This window comes from Oncorhynchus masou, chromosome 22 (genome assembly GCF_036934945.1).
Source record: "Oncorhynchus masou masou isolate Uvic2021 chromosome 22, UVic_Omas_1.1, whole genome shotgun sequence".
Lineage (NCBI taxonomy): Eukaryota > Metazoa > Chordata > Actinopteri > Salmoniformes > Salmonidae > Oncorhynchus > Oncorhynchus masou.
Genome location: NC_088233.1, coordinates 23,285,954 through 23,299,378, shown reverse-complemented (window position 1 = coordinate 23,299,378; position 13,425 = coordinate 23,285,954). Strand labels below are relative to the sequence as shown.

The following is a 13,425-nucleotide window of genomic DNA, read 5'->3' as shown; positions in this document are numbered from 1 at the left end:
CCCATTGTTCCTCAATTGTAACGTATGATATAGTCTCTATTTTATTTATTTTTTCAAATGTTACTATATAAGACTGAATCAAGCCGGTCAGCCACATATGGGCATTCACTTGTAACTCTCTTTGTTCTCACCTTGCCAAACTCTCGGTCATTAATGATATACACTACATTACAAAAAGTATGTGGACACCTGCTCGTCGAACATCACATTCCAAAATTAATATGGAGTGTGTCCCCCTTTTACTACTATAACAGCTACTCTTCTGGGAAGGCTTTCCACTAGATGTTGGAACATTGCTGTGGGGTCTTGCTTCCATTCAGGCACGTGCGTTAGTGAGGTTGGGCACTGATCTTGGGCGATTAGGCCTGGTTCGCAGTCGGCGTTCCAATTCATCCCATATGTGTTTGATGGGGTTGAGGTCAGGGTTCTGTGCAGGCCAGTCAAGTTCTTCCATACTGATCTCAACAACCCATTTCTGTATGTACCTTACTTTGTTGACAGGGGCATTGTCATCCTGAAACTGGAAAATGTTGCCACATTTTGGAAGCACAGAATTGTCTAGAATGTCACTTTATGCTGTAGTTTTAAAATTTCCCTTCACTGGAACTAAGGGGTCATAGCCAGAACTATGAAAAACAGCCCCAGACCATTATTCCACCTTTACAGTTGGTACTATGCATTCAGGCAGGTAGCGTTCACCTGGCATCCGCCAAACCCAGGTTCATCGGTCAGACTGCCAAACGTTGAAGCATGATTCATCACTCCAGAAAACGTGTTTCCACTGCTCCAGAGTCCAATGGCGGCGAGCTTTACACCACTCCAGCCGACACTTGGCATTTCATATGGAGGCTGCTCGGCCATGGAAACCCATTTCATGAAGCTCCAGATGAACACTTTTCCACTTCACAATAACAGAAATTATAGTTGACCGGGGCAGCACTAGCAGGGCAGAAATTTGACAAACTAACTTGTTGGGAAGGTGGCATCTTATGACAATGCCACTTTCAAAGTCATTGAGCTCTTCAGTAAAGCCATTCTAATGCCAATGTTTGTCTATGGAGATTGCATGGCTGTGTGCTTGATTTTATGCACCTGTCAGCAACAGTTGTGGCTCAAATAGCTGAATTCACTAATTTGAAGTGGTGTCCACATACACTGTATATACAAAGGTATCTCTTTTATTTTGTAATTCTGTTGTTTATGGACAGCTTTAAAGTGATGGCATCTGATATGTGTCTTTTTACTGCTCTGCTGGGTATCGGATGATTGTGAAGTCAGTTAGTGAATCAATTAAACGATGGTCGCTCCCTGCCTGCTGACTAAGTAGGAATTTACACTGGCCGTGACAGAAATGTCACCCAATTCTGTAGGCTGGTGGTTAATATTGTTTTGTACTTGGGGTGGGGTTTTTTCAGTTTAGGACTCTACTGTCTTGCACAATCTTGGTGCGATTTTTGCGAGGGACCTTTTTGCGAGGGACCTATATTATCACGATACTTAAGTGCTTGTACGACGTGTTGTGATTCTCACGGTTCTATATGTATTGAGATTCTATACTGCGATTTTATTGCAATTTGATGTTCCAAAAATATTGCTCAGTAAATGTCTGTTGCAGAGAAAGAAGAGAGCTTGTGAAAAAAAGTTTGATCATTCATGGAAATAAGTGCTGATAACATGTTGGCTCACTATTTAAAAAGAAGATGGAGAACAAGCTATTGGATGAAAAATCCCAGTGTTTTGCGCAGGTTCAGTGCCTTGCAAAAGTATTCATCCACCTTGGTGTTTTTCCTATTTTGTTGCATTACAACCTGTAATTGAAATAGATTTTTATTTGGACTTAATGTAATGACATACACAAAATAGTCCAAATTGATGAAGTGAAATGGAAAAAATAACTTGTTTCAAAGAATTGTGGTGCATGCACATGTATTCACCCCCTTTGCTATGAAGCCCCTAAATAAGACCTGATGCAACCAATAACCTTCAGAAGTCACATAATTAGTTAAAACGATTACACACAGGTGGACTTTAAAGTGTCATATGATCTGAGTATATCTACACCTGTTCTGAAAGGCCCCAGAGTCTGCTAATGAAGGGGTACCACCAAGCAAGCAAGCGGCACCACCTGCTCTCCAAACAGGTCAGGGACAAAGTTGTGGAGAAGTACAGATAAGGGTTGGTTAATAAAAAAATATCAAAAACGTTGAACATCCCATGGAGCACCATTTAAATCTTCAAAACCAAAATCCATTATTAAACATTTAAGAATATGGCATCACAATAAACCTGCCAAGAGAGGGCCACCCACCAAAACTCACGGACCAAGCAAAGAGGGCATTAATAATAGAGGCAAGAAAGAGACCAAAGATAATCCTGAAGGATCTGCAAAGCTCCACAGCGGAGATTGGAGTATCTGTCCATAGAACCACCTTAATTATTGACAATTACAAGATGGCGGACGGAAGACAGGGTGGTGCGGCAGGTGCCGTTTCTCATTAGAATGCTGGAATTTTATCTAAACCATCAGGTGTACGCCGACCCCAGCTAAGTAACTCATGCAAAGAGTTAAAGCGCAATTATGTGTTTTATCTCCAGTACTCTACCATGATTGTCAGTTATGTAGCTGCTCTACTGAGTGCGTCCTTGCTGGGATATGACAAATCTACTGCCGGAGAATATCAACACCAAACACATTGGTTCACCGTTCCACGGGAGCGGACAGTACACAGCATACCATAATGTTCTGAATAATGGCGAAGTCTATCTCGCTCCCTATTCCACTGAACCGCTTGGGCGTAACAAACACAAGTCCAACATTTATCGGAACGTGTTAAACTACCTGCTCACTACCCTCCTGCTCTCCGGGGATGTGCAACTCAATCCTGGGCCCAACATCACCGAGCCAGCGATACGCACCGGAGTGGAAAGCGGTGGATGGCCTCGTCCACTGATCGTCGCCGCTGTGGAAGTGGGTGAGTGCTATGGTCCCATGGTTTCTCTCGACTCACCCGGCTCCAGGATATATTTTGACTCTTCAAACATACCCAAATCGCTATATGCGATCCCTGACTCTGCTTCTGGTACGCAAGCTGCTTTAATTAGTTCTCCGCATCCAGTGCAGGCGGGAGGGATTGCTAATTGCGCTACCGAACTGCCCCTAATCAAAACGGCCTAAACCCAGCCATCAGAAAACACAGAAAATGTAACTTTTTTCAATGTGTCAGTCATTCTCGAGTCATCTGGGACCCATGAGCTAAGCCCAAGGGACTACCAGGGGGGCACTTGAACATTAGTAGTGTCATTCCAAAAAGTGATCAAATTCAACATCTACTCACAGACTCCAACCTTGACTTCCTCTGCCTCTCAGAGACACGGCTCCATAAAAACTCTCCATATGCTGCTTTGATTGTGATTGGCTACAATGTTTTCAGGAGAGACAGGATTATAGGAAGAGGAGGGGGTGTGATGATTTACATTAAAGCAATTATCTGATGTAAACAAATTGAGTGGTCTTGTGATAATGAACTAGAATGTATTGGCCTGAACGTTACACTGTCTCTCCAAATGTATTTGACCCTTATTGGAATGTATAGGCCACCTTCCACCAAAAGTGTGTTTTTTGATCAGGTTAATAACATGCTTAGGGAATGTGACTTTGGGAAAGAGGTCATCTTAATGGGAGATTTTTACATTAATTATGAAGACACGTTTTGTAGGAAAACCCTCAAACGGATCACTAATATCTTTGACCTTACACAGATCACTATTCCCTTTGGCCTTACACAGCTAGTTAAAGGGCCAACCAGGGTGACATGTTGCTCTAAGACACAGATTGATTTGGTGTTCAGTAATAAACCAGAGAGAGTGACTAAATCATTCAATATGGTTACTGGGCTATCTGATCATAATCTGACACTTATAGCCAGAAAGCTGTCTAAGAGCAGGTTTAACCTCTCTACTGTTAGAAAGCCGGATCAACTATGAATACCTACGAGTGAATTAAGCTATTTTGAAAACGCAATTAAGGGAATTAACTGGAATGATCTCTTGTCCTATACAGACATGGAAGCTGATAGTCAAGTTTTTCTATCTACAATCCAGACTACAATAAATGGTTTCCTAAAGAAAATCAAATCCAAACCTGGCCAAAAGAGCATTCTTCCTTGGTTAAATGGAGAAATCTGGAAATTGATGAAAGAACAAGATTATGCTCTAAAAATAGCCCTAAGATCCGAATTAGATCATGACAGACATAGGGTTACCATGTTGAGAAATAAGGTGATGAAAGAAATCAGACAGGCCAAGGCAAACTTTTTTATTAACATAATTGGTGAAGCAAAGGGAAATTCTAAACTGATCTGGGAGAATCTAAAAAAGTTAACAGGGAAAGACCATAGTAACACTGCAAAAAGACTAGAAATCATGGTGAATAACAATTAACACGGGATGCAGTCGAAATAGCAATAGCCTTCAATTCCTACTTTATTGACTCTGTCAGGGCACTGACACAGAACCCCTCCACCGGTTTCTTGGACTCAGTGCTAGTAAATGATGCTCAACCTGTCTTCATTATAAGGGAGGTTTCTGAGTCAAAGGTGAACAAGGTGATTAGCTCACTAAAGAACTCTAAAGCCAAAGATGTGTGATGGGCTGTACTATACCTTTCTTAAAAAGTACAAAGAGTCACTCATTGGCCCCATTACTAAGGTCACCAACACATCTATTGGTCTCGGGGTGTTTCCAAGGGTATGGAAGTCGGCCATAACAACGGCCATCTTTAAATCAGGCGAGTACACTACCTGTGGTGTCAAAGGTTGTTGAAAAGTGTGTAGCAGAACAACTGATTGCCCACCTCAACAACAGCCCCTTCACATTACACTCCATGCAGTTTGGCTTCAGAGCGAAACACTCCACAGAAACGGCCAACTACTTTCTTCTGGGAAATGTGAAGTCCAAGATGGACAAAGGGGGCGTTGTTGGGGCTGTGTTTCTGGACCCAAGGAAGGCTTTTGATACTGTTAACCATGAGATTCTCATCACAAAATTGTCCAAGTTCAACTTTTCCCCTGATGCCTTGAGATGGATGAAATCATACCTTGAAGGCAGAACTCAGTGTGTCAGAGTGAGCAATGAGCTGTCGTCCACTCTTAGCTATGATGTATGCGTGCCCCAAGGGTCAATACTGGGGCCCCTCCTGTTCAGCCTGTACATTAATGATCTGCCTTCTGTCTGTACTGGGTCTGAAGTTCAAATGTATGCAGATGATACAGTGATATATACAGTGATATATGTGCATGCAAAGAGCAAGCAACAAGCTGCACAAGAACTCATAATTTCCAATTTATACGAAATTGTTTGACTACAGACGTAGCAAAACTGTACTTCAACTCTATGATACTCCGCCACTTAACATACTGCTTGACAAGTTGGGCCCAAGCTTGCTGTACAACATTAAGACCTATTCAGTCTGTCTACAAACAGGCTCTCAAAGTGCTTGATAGGAAGCCCAATATACATCATCACTGTTACATCCTCAGAAAGCATGAGCTCCTGAGTTGGGAAAGTATTGTGCAATACACCGACGCATGTCTTGTATTCAAGATCCTAAATGGCCTGGCTCCCCCTCCACTCAGTATTTTTGTTAAACAGAAAACCCAAACATATGGCAGCAGATCCACAAGGTCTGCCATGAGAGGTGACTGTATAGTTCCCTTAAGGAAAAGCACCTTTAGTAAATCCATTTTCTCTGTGAGAGCTTCCCATGTCTGGAATACACTGCCATCAGACACACATAACTGCACCACATATCACACTTTCACAAAATGCTTGAAGACATGGCTAAAGGTCAATCAGATTTGTGAACATGGTCCCTAGCTGTGTGTTGCTGCTTTCCATGTTGTCTGTTGTCTGTAGCTTGTGAGGTGTGGAAACACTTAGTTGCTTTTATGAATTTTGTCTTGCTGCTTTTTGTTCTATGTTTCTCTGTTTGTATGCTACATCTTGCTTGTCCTATGTTGCTCTGTATGTATGCCATGTCTTGCTTGTTCTATGCTGCTCTGTCTGTATGCTACGTCTTGCTTGTCCTATGCTGCTCTGTCTGTATGCTATGTCTTGCTTGTCCTATGTTGCTATTGTCTATATTGTAATTGTTTTTAATAACCTGCACAGGGACTGCGGTTGAAAATTAAGCAGCTGGCTTAAACCTGCACTTTTACTGAAACTTTGATTAATGTGCACTGTCCCTGTAAAAATAAAATAATCTCAAACTCAAGCCATACACTCCACAGAGCTGGGCTTTACGGAAGAGTGACCAGAAAAAGCCATTGCTTAAAGAAAACAATTGGTGTTCACCAAAAGGCTTGTGGGAGACTCCCCAAACATAAGGAAGAAGGTACTCTGGTCAGATGAAACTACAATTTAAATTTTTGTCCATCAAGGAGAACGCTATGTCTTGCGCAAACCCAACACCTCACATCACCCTGAGAACAGCATCCACACAGTGAAACATGGTGGTGACAGCATCTTGCTGTGGGGATGTTTTTCATCGGCAGGGACTGGGAAACTGGTCAGAATTGAAAGAATGATGGATGGCGCTAAATACAGGGAAATTCTTGAGGGAAACCTGTTTCAGTCTTCCAGAGATTTGAAACTGGGACGGAGGTTCAACTTCCAGCAGGACAATTACCCAAAGCATACTGCTAAAGCAACACTCGAGTGATTTAAGGGGAAACATTTAAACGTCTTGGAATGGACTAGTTAAAGCCCAGACCTCAATCCAATTGAGAATCTGTGGTATGACTTAAAGATTGCTGTACACCAGCGGAACCCATCCAACTTGAAGGAGCTGGAGCAGTTTTGCATTGAAGAATGGGCAAAAATCCCAGTGGCTAGATGTGCCAAGCTTATAGAGACATACCCCAAGAGACTTGCAGCTGTAATTGCTGCAAAAGGTGGTTCTAACAAAGTATTAACTTTGGGGGGTGAATAGTTATGCACGCTCAAGTTTTCAGTTTTTTTTGTCTTATTTCTTGTTTGTTTCACCCCAAAAATATTTTGCGTCTTCAAAGTGCTATGCATGTTGTGTAAATCAAATGATACAACCCCCCCCTCCCCCAAATCAATTTTAATTCCAGGTTGTAAGGCAACAAAATAGGAAAAATGCCAAGGGGGTGAATACTTTCGCAAGCCACTGTACAACCGATTAGTGCTAGCTAATGTTGCCTACATTAGCAAAAATAATAATACTTCTTTGAAAATTGATACAAGACCCTTCTCAAACTCTTTTCTTGATTGCTTTATCAAACATTTTCTGCAGCAAGTGTTGTGTTGCGTGATGCTTGGCTCTCACAGAATCAGTAGGCTATTAAACAAACACTCAAACAGGCAACAGAAGCAAGATCTGTCTTATTTCTGTAGATATACTAAATGGATGATTTATTAAGCCAGGCACATTTAACAGTTAGGCTATTGATTACAGACCTAATTAAATTGGGGTTTCTCTCTTTTCTTAGACAATTAAGGCAAGGGCTGTTTTCTCATCTCCTAACTCAACACAAATAGTACGGTTAACTTTGCTATTATGCACATAGTAATATGGTCTAGGAAAAGGTCCCAATTCAACAGCTCACTGATGTTTCAGAACCGCGGACAGCAACCGCTATCAAACGTAGGAGAAACCGCATTTGTTATAAAATAATATTATTTTTTATTAGTGTTGCAGCATTTCAGTAGCACATCCTTTAGAGTGATGGACTGTGATATCCTCACGGTGTCCACAATTAATTAGTCCACTCAGACAGGCGTGAATCAGACAAGTATGAATCAGACAGGTGTCTTGTACACCAAGAATGTTTTCTTTTTTTGCTGCTGCTCGACTGTCACGAGAATTTTCAATCCCAATGATAATAACTAACAATCAATAAGCTTTGACCAATCCCCGAGGTTTGTAAGACCCTGGATTTAATAATAATTAGGCAAAGACTCAGCTTATACAAAAGGTTTGTACAGTTTATTCACGAGAATGTTCTAAAGTCCATAATACAAACACATCCATTTTATAACTCACTCCTTATGCACATACCTACACACAAACAGTAGATATCCCACACACATACATACATACACACAAACAGTAGGTGAGTTGTATCCACTGTTTATCACTACCAAGCTGGCAGTTCCATTCCCCCGAGATTAGAGGAGCCTTGAAAAGGACTCCCTGTCCTATCGTAAGTTTCTCAGAGTTCTAGCCAGGTCAGGTCATACACAGTTGAATTATTCTCTGTATTTTCTTAGACACTCACACACACACATTTCTCTCCCTCACATGTCTCTACCGAACCTTATTGGACTTACGTTTAGTACTTTAATTATTAATTATACATGCTACATAAACTAATAATCACTAATAGTTACGTTTCAGGGTGGAATTCTTTAATCATTACCGTAAACCTATAAATCTCCTAATCACCGACTAAAGAAATCTTGGTCGACCAACACCCTATCGACCAAACAATCGACCAGTCGACTAAATGGGGTCAGCCCTAGTATTTGGAGGCCGTCCAGATGGCCTGAAGGGCCCACAGCTGCTCCTCTCTCCCTCTCTCTCACTCTCTTTCTCTCTCGCATTCTCTTTCTCTAGCTCTCTTTCTTGCTATCTCTTGCGCTCTTTCTCTCTCATTCTTTCTCTCCGCCTCAGATACTGTATCAAAACAAGCTCTCAAAGGGAGCGCTCAGTTCATTGCAGTGAGGCAGTGAAACACACTCAATACACAGTGAGTGTTGTTTGTTTAATGTGAGTTACTGATGACTGACTGATGTGTGTGTGTGCTCTTGTCCCTGTTAGGAAGGTGTGGACAGCAGCCAGCCAGCGTGGAGCAGGACCAGAGAGAAGACAACCAGTGCTACCTAAGACAGATAGGTGTGTGTTTATGTCCAAATGTGTCCTGTGCTTATGGGTGTGTTGTATATCCAAAGAACATCTCATGTACCCCCCCCCCCCCACACACACACACACACACACATTCCTCCCCCTTAAACGTATGTTTGTCTGGATGGATGGTCAGACTGATGGTTGTGGGTTTACCCGTGCGAGTCTCCCTTCCAGTCAGTAATGCTGCTTTTCCATTGAGACTTATCCCCACACCAGAGGGGCCGCCAGAGTTTTATGTTAACGTCCGCTCTCGTGTTGTGTTTCCATCAGGTGTGTGACACTAAAGACTTTGGTGAGAAGAATCAACAACCTCTGCATCATTGAAAACTTGCTTTTTGAGGTGTTAATGTTCAGTTAGCCATTGATATGTAAATGCTAGCTGGAAAGTACCCAGTGCTTGGCCCCAAATGAGGGCAGGTCCGACAGAGGCATGGCCCAGTGAGACACGGATGCCGGTTTATGTAGGCCTAGTCTGAGTCTTTTGGGTGAAACATCCGGGTAAATCAGTGTGTGAGCTGTTGCTCCAGGAACATCAGTAGAGCTATGCTAGCTAGCCTATCCCTCAGATCTGCCTTTGTCGTCATGTCTCCTGTGTTTGGCACAGCCATCAGACTTAATACAACTCTTCTGTTTACCCAATATCTCTGAAATCAATGTCAGGTTGAATTGGTCACTTGCTGTGCCAGAGTGTTTTTTAGGAAGCAGTGTTTTGTTGGCTTTGGTTACCGGGCAGGTGCATGGGTACTATGGGTACCTTTACACACTGTCAACACACCCACACACAGCTCTCCTGAGGGCTTCTTAGCTCTCAGCTCTGCTCCAGGTGGTAATCTAAGGAGTCAATGAGATGGAACCTGAGAGCGCTCCGAGTGCTCATGTGTCAACACAACGCTGGCGGCCTGAAGGTGATGCCGGCCTCGGCCACTGGGGGGCAGTGGCATGGTGGTGTATGTGGTGTGACTAGGGCTGCCTGTGAGAAATACCTTGGAGACTTGTTCTAGACTGTCTGTTTTATGGCCAGTCAGACTCTTCTCCAGGTGTCTAACAACCATGTAAAGCCAAGGCATGTTTTTGTGCCATGCCAATGAAAACTTTCTCTTACCTTACTTATAGTGTTGGGTTAAAAATAGGTAGAAGGAAATTGCCACATAGATCTTGATCTTGTATCAATTTTTGTGTCCCCCCCTAAAGTTAAGATTTGATACAGTATGTGTTGGAGCATTTAAGTGTGCTCCAGGCCCTGCTTAATTTCCCATGTGATTTCAGAACCCTTGGTTCTTGTCTTTTCATCAGCCCTAGCATGGTAGTCTGTGGACTAGTGGAGCTGTTGGAGCAGAGTGTGGAGCTATCGCCAGCAGTGTGTGATATATCCTACTAGTGAAGAGGGACTCCCTAATCCCATGGAAAACATCACACAGGTCTGGTCAATTAAATTTCAGTTTAGGAAGTGACAAAAGAATACATTGAATCAAGAATTCTGTTATTTTCCGAGGAAGGGGGCACTTGTTTCTTGTTTTTTCTTTTTCATTATTTGTGTATTAGTATTGTACTGTTAGACATTTATTGCACTGCTGGAGCTAAATACACAATAATTTCGCTGCACCTGCTTTATAATTTACAAATCAGTGTAAGCAGCAAATAAACTGATTTGGTTTGTACAGGCTTGGGTTGGTTCACCACTCTTCCTCAGTGGAGCATTACCCAAACGCGCAAAGTGATTTATGAGCTGCATTAGTGAAGCTGGGAGCGATTCCTTTCTGAGGGCTTATGTCCTACTCTGTGATTGCCACTGTGTGTGTGTATGCGAGAGAAAGGAAGTGTGTGTGTGTGTGTCCAAGTTTGTGTGTATCAGGGTTGGTGTCAATTCCTTTTAAATTCCAGACGATTCAGAAAGTACACTAGAATTGGAATTTAGTTTACCTTCTGAATTGAAATGGAATTGACCTCAACCCTGGTGTGTATGTGTGTGTATTTGTATCTCTCTGAGTGTCTGTGTATGTGTACGTCGAGGGATCCCCTTCCGAGTTCCCACCACTGGTACCTGTTCTAGTGTTTCCCTCCTGGTAATGGTATACAGTGGTGTTTGATGGATAGTGATGGGATGGATAGATGTTTGAGTGATGGATAGTTGTTTAAAAGACGTAATGGGAATGATTAAATGAAACAGGGCTGAGAGCCCATGGCTGAAACTGCAATGCCACTATACCCAATGACCCTGCCCTCCAGTGGAGGCCAATGAGAACGGCTCATAATAATGGCTGGAACGGAGCAAATGGAATGCCCCATGTGTTTGATGCATTTGATACAATTCCATTTATTCTTCTCCAGTCATTACCACACACCCGTTCTCCCCACTTAAGGTGCCACCAACCTCCTGTGATGCCCTCTGTCTGATGGGCAAAAAGAGTATGGGTTGAGGTAAAGATAACCAGCCTTTATGGCTGGCCCTTAAAGGGAAATGTCACCACAAGACACTATTTGGGGTGTTTTTCTAGTCTTCCTACATAATTATGAGTGATGAGAGGGTGTTTCAGACATAATTATGCACTAAAGCTGTATTTAAAAAATATATAAAAAAATTGTTGGGAGAGTTCAACCAATGACATCATTGGTTGATTGAGCCTGCTGTCTGATGATCTAAAACTGAGTCATGTTTTGTAGCAATTATTGTGGCCTTTGTGTTTCGCTGATTGCACGATCACGCTAGCACCTAGTAGATATGGTTGTCCTTGTCCAATAGAGCAATTGGAATCTCAACAATTTTCCTATCTGCCAGGACATTGTAGGATATCTAGGTCGACTCATTTTCCCTGGCTTTGTAAAGAATACAGCCTGACGGGAGCCCTTCTTCCTTGTTCCCACCCTTGAAGGCAGTCTTCTCAACATGGTGGAGGTAGTAGTTGACAGGTTCACGGAAGCTATATAACCATGCACTGTCTATCCGAGATTACTAAATAATTAGTTACAATGGCTGCTTCTGATGATTCCGCTTCCTCCATGTTTTTATTTTATTTTACATAGGAACATACGACCCTATTTATTTGATCCAGAATACACTGAAGAAGAGTTGAGACAGCAAGGAAAAATAATTGCGAGACTAACAAGCAGTGGCAGCGGCAGCCTAGACCAGCCGGGCCAGGACTCAGGAGGGCAAATGAAAAATTAGTAAGTCATTTTGCTGTTATTAGCTAGCTAGCAATATAAGCTCTCTTTTTACACAAAGCAGTGTTGTACAGTACAATTTCGTGATTGATTCGGACATATCGGGGCTTGCTAGTACCACTGCAAGGCAAGCTAGCCAAGTTTAGCTAGCTGTGTATTTGATATACCTAAAATGTACTATAGTCTGTTATAGCTAGCTAGCTAACTAGCCTAGCTAGCATCTGTGCCTCTCATTAGGAGCAAAACTTGATAAATGTTTTGATGATAATGGCAGAGAGTAACGGAAAGACTATGGCTTTATGACTCATTAGTTTTGGAGTAACTATACCTGTGTGTTGTAGCTAGCTAGCTAACGTGTGTCTGTAAGACATCTCATTCTACACCTTGCTGCTACAGTAGAATTCCATCAGTACACAACGATTGCCCATGTTTTCGTCTTTCTCTCACAAAGAAGTTGATGACTCAAGGAGATGTGAAAGATCCCATAACAAAATGTGTGTATGTTAAGATACATTTGAGTTTGGTGGAGGAGGAATAATGGTCTTGGGCTGTTTTTCATGGTTTGCACTAGGCCCAGTGAAGGGAATGCTACAGGATTCAATGGCATTCTAGACGATTCTGTGCTTCCAACTTTGTGGCAACAGTTTGGGGAAGGCCCTTGTCTTTTTCCACATGACAATGCCCCCATCAACAAAGCGAGGTCCAAACCGAAATGGTTTGTCGTGATCGGTGTAGAATAACTTGACTGGCCTGCATGGAGCCCTGACCTCAACTCCATTGAACACATTTGGGATGAATTGGAACACCGGCTGCGAGGCAAGCCTAATCGCCCAACATCAGCGCCCAACCTCACTAACGCTCGTGGCTGAATGGAAGCCCCTGCAGCAAAGGTCCAACATCTAGTGGAAAACCTTCCCAGAAGAGTGGAGGCTGTTATAGCAGCAAATGGGGGACCATGGGGGACCAACTCCATATTAATGCCCATGAGTTTATTTTTACAGGGACAGTGCACGTTAATCAACGTTTCAGTAAAAGTGCCGGTTTCTAGCCAGCTGGCTAATTTTCAACCGCAGTCCCTGGGCAGGTTATTAAAAACAATTACAATATAGACAATAGCAACATAGGACAAGCAAGACATAGCATACAGACAGAGCAACATAGGACAAGCAAGACGTAGCATACAGACAGAGCAACATAGAACAAAAAGCAGCAAGACAAAATTCATAAAAGCAACAAAGTGTTTCCACACCTCACAAGCTACAGACAACAAACATGGAAAGCGGCAACACACAGCTAGGGACCATGTTCACATATCTGATTGACCTTTAGCCATG

At 42.6% G+C, this 13,425-nt stretch overlaps 1 long non-coding RNA gene across 2 annotated transcripts in view; it reads left to right on the top strand.

Moving 5' to 3' along the window:
• The first annotated feature begins 8,839 nt into the window (after positions 1-8,839).
• Positions 8,840-13,425, top strand: part of LOC135508676 (uncharacterized) — a 242,342-nt gene continuing 237,756 nt past the window's right edge. For both annotated transcript variants that reach the window (XR_010450837.1, XR_010450836.1), the window contains exon 1: positions 8,840-8,917. This is a non-coding gene — a long non-coding RNA (uncharacterized LOC135508676). The remainder of the gene's footprint in view (positions 8,918-13,425) is intronic.